The following is a 14,949-nucleotide window of genomic DNA, read 5'->3' as shown; positions in this document are numbered from 1 at the left end:
AAGTACAGAAGCAAGAGAGAATAACAATAGTGAAGTTTGCTACTTACAGCTTCTTCCAGGCCGGAAGATGAATAAGAGTGAAAGGAAAGTCCGTCGCAGAACAGAGCGGGATCAGAGTTATATATTATTGAGAATTGGAAGCAGCGTTGATGGTGGATGATGGATGATGACTCACATGTACCTTTACAACTGTTTTTGTTTCTTTCTGATATTGTCTTTTTTTATTGCTTTATTAGCGAAAAGAAAAGGCAGTGTCGGATGCTCTTGGAACTGTTGAAGGAGAGGGAAAAAAGGTGGAACGTAATCATATTTCAAGGGCATTTTAGGGTTTTGAAAGAACCTGTGCAGCGGAATCAAATAAAGTTGCATGGAAGATGGAGCAGTAACAAAGAGCCCAGTTGTAACGTTTATAAGTAATTTTTAGATTTACAGGAAAGAAATATATAAGAAGAGTTTTGTCTTGACTTACATAAAACATGTTTATAGGAAATTTTCATCATAATCCCAAACAGGCACAAGATCTGCCCGCAAATCATAGGACCACTTGTCTCATTCTGTGTCTGTGTTTCGAATAAAGCAAGTTCCGGCCTAAAGCGGAGTGAGGGAAGCTGGATTTCGTGGGGTTGAAGGCTCGCATACTCGTATTCCATTTCTTGAAACTCCTTTCTTTTTAATAAAAAATATGGCTTTTTCTAAACCCAGGATTAGACAAGTCACCCATAGCTTTCTTTTGCGCCCTGCTTTTTGCTTTTCACGCATACTATAGTCTAGATTTCAACATAGTAACATGTTTGAGTATAGCCTTGGTGGAACTTCCAAGTACTGACAAAGATTTGCAGTATTGGCTCATGTAGTTTGGGTCATCAGCTTGGCAGTTGTGGTTTAAGGTTAATGTCAATAAAATATCGGTGTTCGCTGTCTTTGAAGTACTCGTAGGGCGTACTTCTTCGTCTTTATTGATAGTTACAATCTACTTATGCTGCTAGTGGTTGATTGTAATATACTTTTATTCCTTTATCCAACACTCCATTTGAAGGATGGTGCGGGCACCGTGGTAGCTTTCTGCTTGGCATGTGCTGTTGTTTGACAAATGCGATAGTAGACAGAATTCTGAAATTCTGCAATTCTTTTCACGACTTCGATTTCTTTAGTCAAAATTTTTTAAAAAAAAAAATCATCAGAATTAAAGATAATTAACCCTTATATTGTTCAAATTAAATATGAACTCATCATATTTACTTCCAGATTTCAAACTCAATAAAATTTCCCCAACTAAAACAATCCAGATGCACGACGAGCTCCTCTTGACCCGCTCCCAAAAATTTAAAAAAAAAAAAAAAAGTTCAAACAGCTAGTTGCATTTCGCTATTTCCACATTCTTCATGAATTAGATGGAAGCATGCTCTCCACAAATCTGCCTAGAAATTAACATCTTTCGATTTACCGCTATATGAAATCAATTATATCAATGCCACAAATCAGGAGCACGGTTGCACATTATGACACCAAATAAGGAACAACTGATGGCAAAATTAGAGTCTGCAAGAACATAAACAGATCCTTTCGTGTGTATGAAGGCGCCATCTTGCATGAAGGAGCAAATATTTCCTCCGTCGGAAGTTTTGGCGGCTTAGATCTTGCACATATCTCAAAAGGCCGAAAGCCATGGAGTTCAACTGGTTTCATTACCTTGCATTTTACACTTATTACTCGATTTAGCTGGAAACTTGTGCAAAGCAAAGGATCATGGCTGAGAAACTCCTCCGACAGCCTAACGAGATCTCTCATCTGTACCACCACTGCAACTTGATCGGAAATGAACTAATAAGCTTACACATGTAGTTTCCAAGTTTTGCTGTCAAGCCGACCTTATTTTTTGTGAAGAAATGTTTGCCGCACTCCATCAAGGAACTAAGCTAAGCAGCCCTCGCTGGCATCACAGACCTGGCAACAAGAATAACGGAGAAATTTTGCTTGGGTTAGCAACTCTTGTGAAAGAAAATGCAATAGCTTAGATAAATTGCACACAATTTTACGGGCAAAGCATCAAATAACTCCAACCATTCAAAATTACATTACAATGGAAGATGCGAAAAACAAAAGACGCCACTTACATGACAGGGTATGGAACATAAAAATCAGTACGTATCAAAGTTCAAAACATTGCAACTTCGTCTGCCTCGACCATCAAGTTTTTCATGGACAGATACCGTGGTTAACCCAATCACAGAACTCGAGGACGAGAAACATGACCAATAAATCAGGGGTTTCCAACAACTATAGTCACACTTAAGCCAAGAAAAAATAACACAATCTAGATACTGGAGCAAGACAGATACCTTAAACTACAATATGCCTAGTTACTGCATGGACAACCCCACGAGCATAGATTTGACTATTAGTAAATAACATATTTCACAAGTACAAACAAACCTTAGGCATACATATTTTCTTCGTAGTGTCTCACAACAGTAAAGGATCAACACGAACTATACAAAAAGCCTTCAGGACGATGAGTTACATGACCTTAAGTTGAGAGAAAGACATACCGATCAAATTGTGTAACCTTGTTCTTTGACCTTCTTCAGCCATTTAAGCGTGCTCTCTAATGTTGAGTAGGCAGTGACGTCTGTCAAACTCTTGCTCTCAATTGCATAGTCAAAGACCTCATAAGCTTCTGCAATTCTCCCATCCCTACACAGAGTCCGGACAAAGTAGCATAAGAAGCAGTTTTCAAGCTTCAGACCACCAGATTTCATCACTCCATACAGCTCAATGGCTTTATCCAACATCCTTGATTTACACAAGCCATGTAGCAGTGTGTTATATGTGCATGAATTTGGAGTGCACCCTTTTGCTTCCATTTCCTCCAACAATGCCAATGCACCCGTGGCATTCCCCTCCCTGCACATTCCATTCATCAATGAGGTATACGTAACCTCGTCAGGGAAATGACCCATTTCAGCCATGATACCCAAGAACTTTTTAGCTTCCTTAACTCGACCAGCTTTTGATAACCCAAAAATCAAAGTGTTGTAAGTGACAAGATCAGGCTCCACTCCTTCTTCCTTCATTTTATTATAAACCTCAATCGCCTCACTTCCCTTACTTAGCATGCAGTATCCCTTCATTATTGTATTGTAAACGAAGCAGTCAGGCTTAAACCCCTCCTCTCTGAGCACACTCACCAATCGCAAAGCCTCCCGCAAGTTTTTGGTGTTACAAACATTATCAATCAAAATTGTATAAGTAACAAGATCAGGCTTTATATTAAAAGAGTTCCGCATGTCATCAATAAAATTGTAGACAGTGCTTAATGCACATGATTTGCACAAATTTTTAAACAAGAAGATTGAATGTGTAAGTGTCAGGCACTGAGTGTTTCAAGGACAATTCTTTGACCAATTCAATCGCATGCTCTAAGCGACCTGCTGAACATAGTGATCGGACAGCTATATCAGTTGTAACTTTGTCAGGGTTCATGCCATTGCTGACCATTAAATTCAGGGCTTGATGAACAGGAGCAAGGCCTGAATCAGGCGTTTTACAGGATTGGGAAAGCAAGATGTGGTATATTGATCTGTCAGGTGAGAAAGTAGGATTGCTTTTCATCATATGACGGAGAAAGGCAACAGAATCATTCACAGTAGAGATTGAAGCATATGCTTGAAAAAGAGAATTATAAAAACGATGGTCAATGAAGGTCCTTGAACTCTTAATGATCGAGTCAAAAACATCCTTGGCATCAGAGAGGCTTGGAGATTTGAAGAGTTTTAGTGCTTTTTGAGTTGTTGAAGGGTCAGAATCCTTGGTCTCTTTCACTTTTCCAGGCAGTTGGGATGGTTTTTTATTGGAGGACTTCTTGGGTAAGTAACGGGGCTTTCCAGATGGAGTAACAGCCGATTGTGAAGTTTCTGCAGGAACTAGAGACGATGGCTTTCTAAGCAGTGGGTTTGAAATTGCAGAACGAAAGGAAGGTGGAATTTTCCCCATTTATGGTACCTAATATCCTAACTCTACTAGGGTACTGCAGATTTGTGATGCTTGATGTTTAAGATTTTGCAATGACAAAAGAAGAACGAAACGAACAATTGACTGCGACACTTGATTGCGTTGGCAGCAAGCTGCAATGTTGCATGTATACAGCTTCCTTTAGAAGATCCCGCAGTTTTGTGGAGTGACTATATAAGCAGACGAAAATGTCCTGAAAATATGGCAAGAGGTTTGGAAATTCAAATAGCGCAGCATTAAGTTTCGCATTACAGTCACGCGAAACCATACAGCAAAAGCATCCAAATCTCTTCCCAATCGAATCGTATTGCAGAGATTAATATGACGCAGTTCATACAGACTTGCGTTAATCAAATACATGAAAATTAGGCGAAGAGCGTGAGCTACGGATAAGTTGCCTACTTATATGTGAGCCAAGAAAAAGGTCCTCAGTTAAAATGGGGGGAGGGGGAACTAAGAAAGCTAACAAACAAGAAGAGAGGTAAAAAGTTGTTGGATTACCGTTCTGCAATCAGATGATCGAAACTAAACAAATGAAGTCGGAATTCTTCGAGGGCATAGTCTTTATTCAGATAAACATGAAAGAAGAGGAGGAGACCGTGGCGATGAGAGAGAGGAGAGAAGGGGAAGGAAGGAGGAGGTGGCGGCAACTTGGCACGATGAGAGGAATAGGAGAAGGAAGAGGAGGGCGCGGCAAACTTTTTTCCCCACCAATGATGGGCCTTGAACGGGACCATTCATTCTGGGCTTACTGGCCATAAAACTAGTTTAAGATAGCCCACCATCACATCAATAAGCCTAGCATTTGCTGCCCCCTCCGCCCAATTCTCATAGCGTTGGAATGTTTACCACCAATATACTGATTAATGAATCAGTGATGACTTTACCAAAAAAAAAAAAAAAGAATCAGTGATGACGCTCCTCATGTTATTGTTTTTTTTTTCTTAATAAATAAATTTGAAAATTATAGTTGGCGAAGAAGGTACTCTACAATGCGCCCGTTGCCTAATTAAATATCAATCCTTTATGTAAAACCCATTTTATATGTTTAATAATTTTTTTTCAAATTAATCTTATTGATATCTCTCTCTAATAATCAACTAGGTGCGCAAGGGAGAAGATTAAAAAAGATACTTACAATGTTTTAAAAAAATATCATATTAACTAATTTAACTAACATTTTTAATATACTCAAATTAGTTAATTAGCTCCTACATTAAGAACCGAAAGAGTATTCGTTTTATTTCTTAAAAATAAGAAATATAATTTTCAAAAAATTTGTTGGTAGAGCCAAGAATTTTCTCCCCTGGTAGTGAAAATTAATTTCATTCAAGATACTTGTCTTGCTTGGATTTAAAATAAATCATGTTGTTCATAACTTCTACATGTAGTATGTTATCATAATTAAATTTTATATCATGTATATCGGGAGATATTTTTACCTAGGGAAAATTTTAGTATACCCCTTCTAAAGCAATTTAATATCAAACAGCCCTCATAAGATTCTAAAACATCATTTCAGCCGTTTTGACCAAAATAAAATTAAATGTTATGGGTGGAAATACAATTATGTCCTTGCACTATTTTATTTATTAAAAAGTATCGGCCTCGTTGGATCTTTGGTGGTCCGTCGCCGGAGCTCTGGCCACCAACCTCTAGCCTCCTATTTGGAGGGTTGCCAATGGCCGGAAAAATATTTTTTAAAATAAGGGAGCTGGGCATTTAAATCCATGACCCCTAGTACACCAAAAGGATTGTAAACCACCAAGCCGTTCAATCTATCTGATTATATCATGCAAAGAAAAATATATATAACAAAACAAATACAAGTATCTAGATATGTATGAGCAGCTAAAATAAGGTGATTCACAATACATACTACGTGATTTGTAAGAGGCATATAGGAATTCACAACTTCATTTGAGGTTCAATGGATAAAAAAAATTAAATGTCAATGATTGCATGAATAGTTAAAGCAAAGCAATTTACAATACAAGTTAAGAGATTTCCAAGAAGAATATTGAAATTCATAATCTCATTTGAGATTCTCTGGAAAGAAAGATTGAATATTATAAACAACCAAAATAAAGTGATTCACAGCACAGATTAGATGATTTACAAGAGAAATACAGAAATTCACAACTCCATTAAGAATGTGTGAAAATATATATATGTGTGTGTGTGATGAGCAACTAAAATAAAACGATTTACAATACATATTAAACAATTTGCAAGCAGTATATAGGAATTAACAATTCCATTTGAATTTCGGTGAAGAGAAAAATTAAATCTCAAACCTAGAATTAAACACTCTTAAATTGATCTCACTAAAAAAAATTTCCTCCTTTCTTCCATTTTCCTCATACCAAACGAATCGAAGTCTAACCATGTTGGATTTGTTGGCAGGTTATAAGCTTGATTGTGTGGCTTGATCTTGATTCTTAAGCATGGTACGTAGTTGGCTGAAAGTCGAATGATGTGATAAATATTAGTCCAAAATTGTAGTGAATACAATTCTGATTGTTTTTAAGAGAGGCCTTAGTTTGACACTTCTCATTACAGACTGTCATCGGAATTTCAAAATTATTTAATCTGCTCAAACAAAAGGCTTTTACATCGAGTGTAATTACATGTTGTCGTATGGTTTATTGTAATTTATCTAGACAAAAGTTTTGCACTAATTGGTCTATTTCGGGCATTATTTATTAAACGTCAAATTAATGCTGGAAACAAGCGTCTAGATGACAGAATTTAAAATTAGCGAAATATTTAAATCAATATTCAGCCCTCCGAGTATGGTTGTTAACTTGTTATTTAGAACGACACACATATACATCCATGCATGTGTTTATATATGTGCACATATGACAGAATATTAATACTCATGCTTCTCTTACTGTTAATGTAGGATTTAATTAATTAATTTGAATATATCAATGATATTTATTAAATTAATTAGTACGATATTTTCTATTGAGATGAGAAAGTGATCTCTGTCCTTGTCTATATTTTTTTCATAGGATTTCCGGATTGGAAAAAAACAACTGTTATTCCAATTCTATTCATTTTTTTATGACAAAAAAAGATATACTTATATTGAACATTTCAACACCTGCCTTCAATGTTACATCATGCTCAACTAACTAATTCACAATGATGTATTTTCTCTTATTTTTAATATGAGAGTTACTTTCACATTCAATTTGATGTTAAACACAATATCTCAATTTATCTTGTCTCTCATACTCTTTCGATCCTTAATATAAGACTCATTTAACTAATTTGATTAAATTAAGGAAGTTAGGTAAGTTAGTTAATCATAGGAAACATGATACGTTTTTTCTTAAAACACCATAATCACATTTCTTAATACCCCTTTTCCTTTTCTACTTAATTATGGCTGATAGAGTATTTATATGGGTAATTTAGAAAAAATTAATAAATATGAGAAATAAGTCTTATATTTAGGATAAAAACCAACTCAATAATTGAGTCTTATATTAAAGATCGGAAGAGTATTTATTTACTTTTGTCCAAAGTAATCCTTTAGCTACGACACATGTTAAGTGTTTCATTAAATACTAGATTTAGCTAATGCAAATTATTAACATGGTTATTTCAGGGAAGACAATATATATTTATCAGAACGAATGAACTTAACTAACTTTTTTAATATATTTTAATTAGTTAGCTGACTTTTATGTTAAGTATTGGAGTTAGTATTAAATAAGTAATCAAAATGTATCTGAGTCTTTAGAATGAGTTTGACAAGTCAATGGGGAAACCCAATTAACCACGAATAAATTAGACTCACCCAACTAACCACGCGAGTGGATCAACTCATTCGATGAATATGGGATCAATCCATTTTAAGTGTCTTGTCGTTGCCGCCACCGATTAGTCATTAATAGTAGTATGGTTGGTTTTAAATACTACCTCCGGCTCTAATTATAAGAACCAGTTAACTAAGTTGAGGAAATTAAAAAAATAAGGTGAGTTAATTATTTGTCATAAATATGTACTGTTTTTCCTAAAATATCCTTACTGATCAAGTGTATTAACTAGAACTATAATTATTAGAAGAATTATCTTGAAAAAAATTGAGTAAATATGAGAGCCAAAATAGATTGGGATATTTTATTTAAAACTAAAATAAAAATTAAACATGATCTTATATTAAAGATAAGAGGTAGCACTTCATTTGCCTTTTCTGGCATTTTCGGCAAAACATTCCGAGTTATGTTTGGTCTTATCTTCACACGCTAACTTGCCACAAACTAGTTCAAACTACAAACATTTTATAATTTCTTAAAAAATATCAATATAAAGTCACATATATTTTGAATAAATTATTTTTTTATAGATTCTAATATTAAATAAGAACAGTGATAACGCTTTGGGACGCAATATAATATTTAAAATATTAAATCAATGCTTAAGTGATTTAGTAATATTAAAACACACTTCAATTGACCATAATTCTTCTGCCCCCATAAAATAAAATAAAAAAAGCTATAAATTTTTTGTTCATGTATTTTTATTTCAGTAAAATCGAAAATTCTAAAAATTAAATCGAAATAAAATCTAAATTTTGCAAGTAAAATTTATGACCTGTGATATATCCACCATTATTTTCAACGTTGAGATCAAACGATGGGGGCATATGGGCGGCGGGAAAATAAAAAAAAGCAAAAGGCAAAAGAACGAGAAGAACGGGGTTATATGTAGGCCCCACAAGATAGGTGTGAAGCTTTAAAAATGAAGGATATGGACTGACATTGAAAGTATAAAAACATGTTAAAAGAGTGTTAAGTATGAGTAACTGTGATACTTGAAATTAGACAAGTCTATATATGTGGAATCGGAGAATACTATGACTCTATGAGAGAATGTGATATTTTTTAATCTTATCTATATAGGATTATCTAATCCCATATGAGAAAAAATCACTCATAAGTATCTTTTTGTTTTCAACTCAAATCTCAATCCTGTAACTCGTTTTTAACATTCCATAGCAAACGTAACGTAAGTTCATGTTATCCGGCGTCGTCTTCCACATTCAACAACTGCGCCTTCAGCCGTTACTGTTATCGACACGCCTTCTCGTTCTTGTTGCCCTGCCCCTCGGGCTCTCGCTACCTGTACACATGCCCCGGGCAACGAATCTCCACTCATCTTCTCCGACTCAATCCAATCGGAAACCCGCAAAAACTACGTCGACGTCTTCATGGCATCTCTTGTTCTTCACCCTCATCCTCCCCATCGCCCTGGCCGCCTTTCTCTCGTGGCTCGATCCCTTCCAGCCGGCTCACTTCCCCGCCGACGTGATGAGCTGGAGAATCATTACGGCGCCGGCACGCAACGACAAGATGAGTGAAGGATCGGAGGCCATGGCGGAGGGACACGTGGAGGGACCTGAAGACGTCGTTTACGATGCGGCGACAGGTGTCATTTATACCGGCTGCGTAGACGGGTGGATCAAGCGGGTTACAGTGAAGGAATCGGCGGGCGACCCGGCGGTGGAAAGTTTGGTCCGGACCGAAGGAAGACCTCTGGGTGTTGCTTTGCACCTGGACGGTGAACTTATCGTGGCAGACTCCGACAAGGTAATAATTTATTGTGTTTTTTTTTAAATTTTTGCCAACAATTTATTGTGTTTAGATTAAAAAATGTTAGTTCCGGTAATTAATACTTGACTAATTAATTTGAGTAAATCAGTAAAATTAATTAAATTAATTATTTATAATACATAAATGTTGTGTATTTGGTGAACATTGTGTAACTATATAATTTTAAAAAATAGAGAAATTAATTGTTATATTAAGATGCCTACTAAGGTAAGGGTTAGCATTTAAAGTCTTTTTAAATGAAAGGCTTAAGTGCATGGAGGATCAGCCCCTCGGTTAATGCGCAAGAATATGAGATGTTGTTTTTTTTTTTTTGGGGGATAAAAAGTCAAAATATCATTAGAATAAAAAGTTAAAAACACGTCACGGTTTCAAAACGTATGAAGCAGATGAAATATTGAAACATGACTAACTTTCTATGAATTTATACTAATATAATAAAATTTAGAACAAATCATACTATCTCAGGTCCTAATTATAAAAATTAGTTAACTAATTTAAGAAATTAAAAAAATAAATTAAGTTAGTTATTTGTAATAAATAAGTGTTATCTTTCCTAAATATCCTTACTAATAAAATGTATTGGCTCATACTATCATTATTAGAATGACTACTTTAGAAAAAATATATAAATATGAGAGATAAAGTGGATTGAAGTCTTATATTTAAAATTAAAATAAAAATCAGACAAGGTCTTATATTAAGGATCAGAAGTAGTATTATATAGTAGAATTTATTTAATTAATGTTCAAAATTTAATTCCATCGTTACCGAGAGGTAATTTGTGTGCAACGGATGGCAAAAAAAATTGTTGGCAAAACAAAGACCGTTACTTTTACTCCTCTGGTCCTTAATATAGGACCCAATTCTTGAGTTGGTTTTGGTCCTAAATATAAGATCCTTTTCTCATATTTATCAATTTTCTCTAAATTACCCCTATGAATACTCCCTCAACCATAATCAAGTAAAAAAAGGAGAGGGAATATTAAGAAAGATGATTATGGTGTTTTAGGAAAAATGTGTCACTTTTCTTATAATTAACTAACTTACCTAACTTCCTTAATCTAATTAAATTAGTTAAATGGGTCTTATATTAAGGACCGGAGGAGTACTATTGTTATAACAATGAGTGGTGTTTGATTTTTGGACAAATTTCACTGTAGGACCGCAGAAGACAATTAATTTCAAAGAGCCCCCAAAACTTTCTGAAATTTCACTGCAGGACTAAGGGGGCAAACTGATATTAATTCCACAAAGAAAATGACCCTATTGCCCCTCATGTGAACAAGTATGGGAGAACCCATTTGCAAGTGAGGTTAGATAATTTACAACATGCATAAATATATTTACAATTAAAATTAGTCCATTTACATATTACCTTCTTCACCTGAAGAATGTGTCTGAGTGAACAAGTGTGGGACAGCCCATTTGCAAGTGAGACTAGACAATTTGCAACATACATATATTTATTTACAACTGGAATTAGTTCATTTACATGTCACTTCGTTCACCTGAAAAGGTCTCCGTGAGTAAACAAGTGTGGGAGCGTCCATTTGCAAGTGGAATTAGTCAATTTGCAACATACATACATTTATTTACAATTAGAATTAGTCCATTTACATATCACCTCATTCACCTGAAAAAGGTGCCTGTGAGTGAATAAGTGTGAGAGAACCCATTTGCAAGTGGGACTAGTCAATTTGCAACATACATACCTTTATTTACAACTGAAATTAGTCCATTTACATGTCACCCTGCAATAAGTATTATGAGGGGCAATAGCGTCATTTTCTTTGTGGAATTAATATCAGTTTGCCCCCTTGGTCCTGCAGTGAAGTTTCAGAAAGTTTTGGGGGCTCTTTGAAATTAATTGTCTTCTGCGGTCCTACAGTGAAATTTTCCCTTGATTTTTTTTCTAATACAATTAGATTAGATGGTATTCGATGTTTTCGGATTAGATTTAAATATCATGCGATGATTTCATGATATTGACAGCTAGATAGTTCGGGCACCGTATTTGTAATTTGAGATGTTAGTTGCCACGTCTAATTCTTCTTTTTTGTTATATGTAACATATTTTTACTTAGTTCTTAAACTAATTTTAGGGGACTTAGTTTCAATCCTCATCACCTTATATGTTGCACGAAACATTGACGTGAACTTTTATTTTTAAGAAATTAAATTTTAAAACAAATACTAATAGTATATAGGACACTGTAAATTAGGGGCTAATGAAAGTGACAAGAGAAAGGAAGATTGAGCTGTTGACGGATGAGGTTGAGGGGTTGAAGTTCAAGTTAACAGATGGAGTGGATGTTGCAGAAGATGGCACCATTTATTTCACAGATGCTTCTTACAAGTACAGTTTCAGTGAGTCAACGTTTGACATGTTGGAAGGGAAGCCTCATGGAAGACTCGTAAGCTATGATCCATCAACTAGGGCTGCACATGGGCAGGGCTGGGCAGGGCAAACCCCTTGCCCGATGCCCAGCCCGAAAGATGAGCGGGCTGCGTTTTGCAGCCCGCTGCCCGGCCCTGCCCAGTAGAAGCCCTAACCATTTTGGGCAAGGCAAGGACGGGCTGGGCAGGGCGGGCTTTTCTGCCCTGCGTAATGACACCATGCCTTATATCATATGTAGAAAAAAATTCAATTATTGTGTTTTGAGACAAGTGAGAGGAAAAAAATTATCACGAATGAGTTTATCACTCATATATATATATAAGGCCTATGTAGTCTTGTTCTTCAACTTTCAATTTCTTATGGGAGCTAAAAAAAATATTTAATAATTAGAACATTTAATAATCAAGCTAAATCAGTAGTTTAATTCCTTAGTTTATTCATATAGTTGGCAGATTTTTATAATCATGTGAAAGCACAAAATTTGAAAGGTGGTTTTATTTTTTCTTTTTTTTGTTTTAAAAAATTGGATGTAAGAGAAAAAGAAAGAAATTTGACTTGGAGTAATTTAGCATATTGAATCTTATATTTTGATATTTAGCTCTTTTATATAATTATAATTTTATGTTCCTTTCATTTTTCTAATTTTACCTAATTTTTTTGACCAAAACAAAAGAGATAATTGCTTAAAATAATATTATCTTATATATATAATTATATATTTTTCGGGCAGGGCCAAATGGGCAGGGCAACATACCCTGCCCGCGGGCCCTGCCATGCCCGTGAATCAGCCCAGCCCGAAGATGCTCATTTTGCTTGGGCAGCTTTTTTACTGGGTTGGGCTGGGCGCTTTTCTTGCGGGCTCGGGCGGGCTTATTGGGCATGCGGGCCTCATGCACACCCCTACCATCAACTAACCATACCACACTTTTGCTTCCCAATCTCTACTTTGCCAATGGAGTTGCAGTCTCACCAGATCAACAATCTGTGATCTTCTGCGAAACCATACTGTGAGTTGCTACCACTCATACGTTTCCCATCCCATCTTTCTAGTTTCAATTTATAGGAAATTTATCAGATTATAAACCCGTTTAGAATAGCTCATAAACAGTTTTTTAATTTTCAATTATAATTTACGAAATATGAGAAAAGTTTTATACGTTGTTTTAAACTAAATGACACAATGGGGCCTACATTGTTGATGAATCTTGGTGACGTGTCGTGACGTGACGGGATGGATTTACAGGAGGAGGTGCAGGAAATATTACATAAAGGCCCCAAGAAAGGAAGCATAGAAAAATTTGTGGAGAATATGCCCGGCTATCCTGATAACATTCACTATGACGGAGAAGGCCTGTACTGGATTGGATTGAGTTCTGTAAGTAACGCGCATCTCTGCAGCAATTTTATCACTTCTTTACAACTCATTTGAAACCAAAACTGGGAAAAGGAAAGGATAAGAGGAATTCAATTTCTTTATTGTTAGATACACCTGGCAATCTTCTCAGTTTTATTCAGAAACTCAACACTTGACTGCAGAGAGTAATTATTTTGTTGTGTGTGAATGGCAGTCGGCCACGTATTCTCGGGAATTAGCACTGAGATACCCAGTCCTTCGGAAGGTATTGGCAGTGATGGTGAAGTACGGAGTAAGGCCACATGTAAAGAAGAATGGAGGGGTTATTGCTGTGGACCTGGAAGGAAAACCAATTGCCCATTATTATGATGCTGCCTTTTCACTCATTTCAAGCGGCATTAGAATTGGGAATCACTTGTACTGTGGTTCCCTTCGCTATCCTTCCATCATACGTTTGGATCTGAACAAGTTTCCTGCCCTCCCCACAACCAAACAACATGTGTGATGTAAAAGTGAATTGGTTTGTACTTTATGTGTTTGGATGAAACCAAACCGTTTTGAAAAAGTGATTCTGGAGAAAGATTATGGGAAAAATAGATTCTGTGAAGAATAGATTTTGTAAAAAAGTGATTCTGAGAAGTGAGAGTGTTTGGATAGCTGTTATCAGAAGCACTTTTTATATATACAAATTACTAAAAAAAAGACATAAGTTAATATGATAATTACAGAAAAAATAGATTTTATGATATATTTTAATTTGAATGAATAAAATTGTTAATAATATGTTTTTTACTAACATAATTAATAATACATAAGATAATATAATTAATAAATAATTAATGTGTATATATATTTATAAAATATAAGATTAAATATATTTATAAAAAAATATGTTTATAAAAAAAATAACAAAATACATATCATATAGGCCCTCACACTCTCCCTTTTTTCTCCAAAAGCAAAATTTTTTTGCTTTTTCCAAAACCATGGTTTTGACCCAAAACCATGGTTTTGGTTTTTGGGGGGGTGTTTGGCAATTTTCCCAAACTATGGTTTGGGAAAATTAAGCCAAACACCCTATTTTAATCTCAAACCATGGTTTTGGGAAACCATGGTTTTGCCCCCAAAACCATGGTTTCGGATGAAGCTCTTCAGAGCTGCTTTTGGCTTCAAATTATTGATGGCTGATGGTGGGCCCAAGAAATATTACAGAGAGCAGTGTCAATTATTTGCCATTCCTTCACTCTTCCTCGATCCTACGCAACAGAGGTCCTTCACTCTCGGTGCTTCACTCTGAAGAAAACAGAGCTCTTCAGTCCTTCACACCTCTGTCCTTCGCTCTTTGGTCCTTCACTCTCGGCGGCGACAATTTGTTCCATCCTTGCAGAACTGGGTTCTGTAACGAGAGGGGTGAAGCCAGCATTCAAACACTCCGTGAGCAAACTCGCACGATTCACCTTTCTTGCAGTTACCTTTGCAACGAGAAGTTCTTCTCTGCGTGCTGCTTGGGTATCACCAATCAATTCAGCTTTTCCACGTTGCTTGGAAGAAGGTAT

At 35.7% G+C, this 14,949-nt stretch overlaps 2 pseudogenes; one reads left to right on the top strand and one right to left on the bottom strand.

Annotated features, from left to right (window-relative positions):
- Window positions 1-1,616: 1,616 nt before the first annotated feature.
- On the bottom strand, window positions 1,617-4,652 carry LOC114733941 (pentatricopeptide repeat-containing protein At2g17670-like; annotated as a pseudogene).
- A 4,358-nt stretch (window positions 4,653-9,010) lies between these two features.
- On the top strand, window positions 9,011-13,906 carry LOC114733944 (protein STRICTOSIDINE SYNTHASE-LIKE 6-like; annotated as a pseudogene).
- Window positions 13,907-14,949: the final 1,043 nt, after the last annotated feature.

The sequence above is a fragment of the Neltuma alba genome, unplaced genomic scaffold (assembly GCF_004799145.2).
Source record: "Neltuma alba isolate B1F8T4 unplaced genomic scaffold, ASM479914v2 tig00013046_pilon, whole genome shotgun sequence".
Lineage (NCBI taxonomy): Eukaryota > Viridiplantae > Streptophyta > Magnoliopsida > Fabales > Fabaceae > Neltuma > Neltuma alba.
Note: the sequence above shows the minus strand (reverse complement) of the source record. Positions and strands in the feature narration are given on the sequence as shown.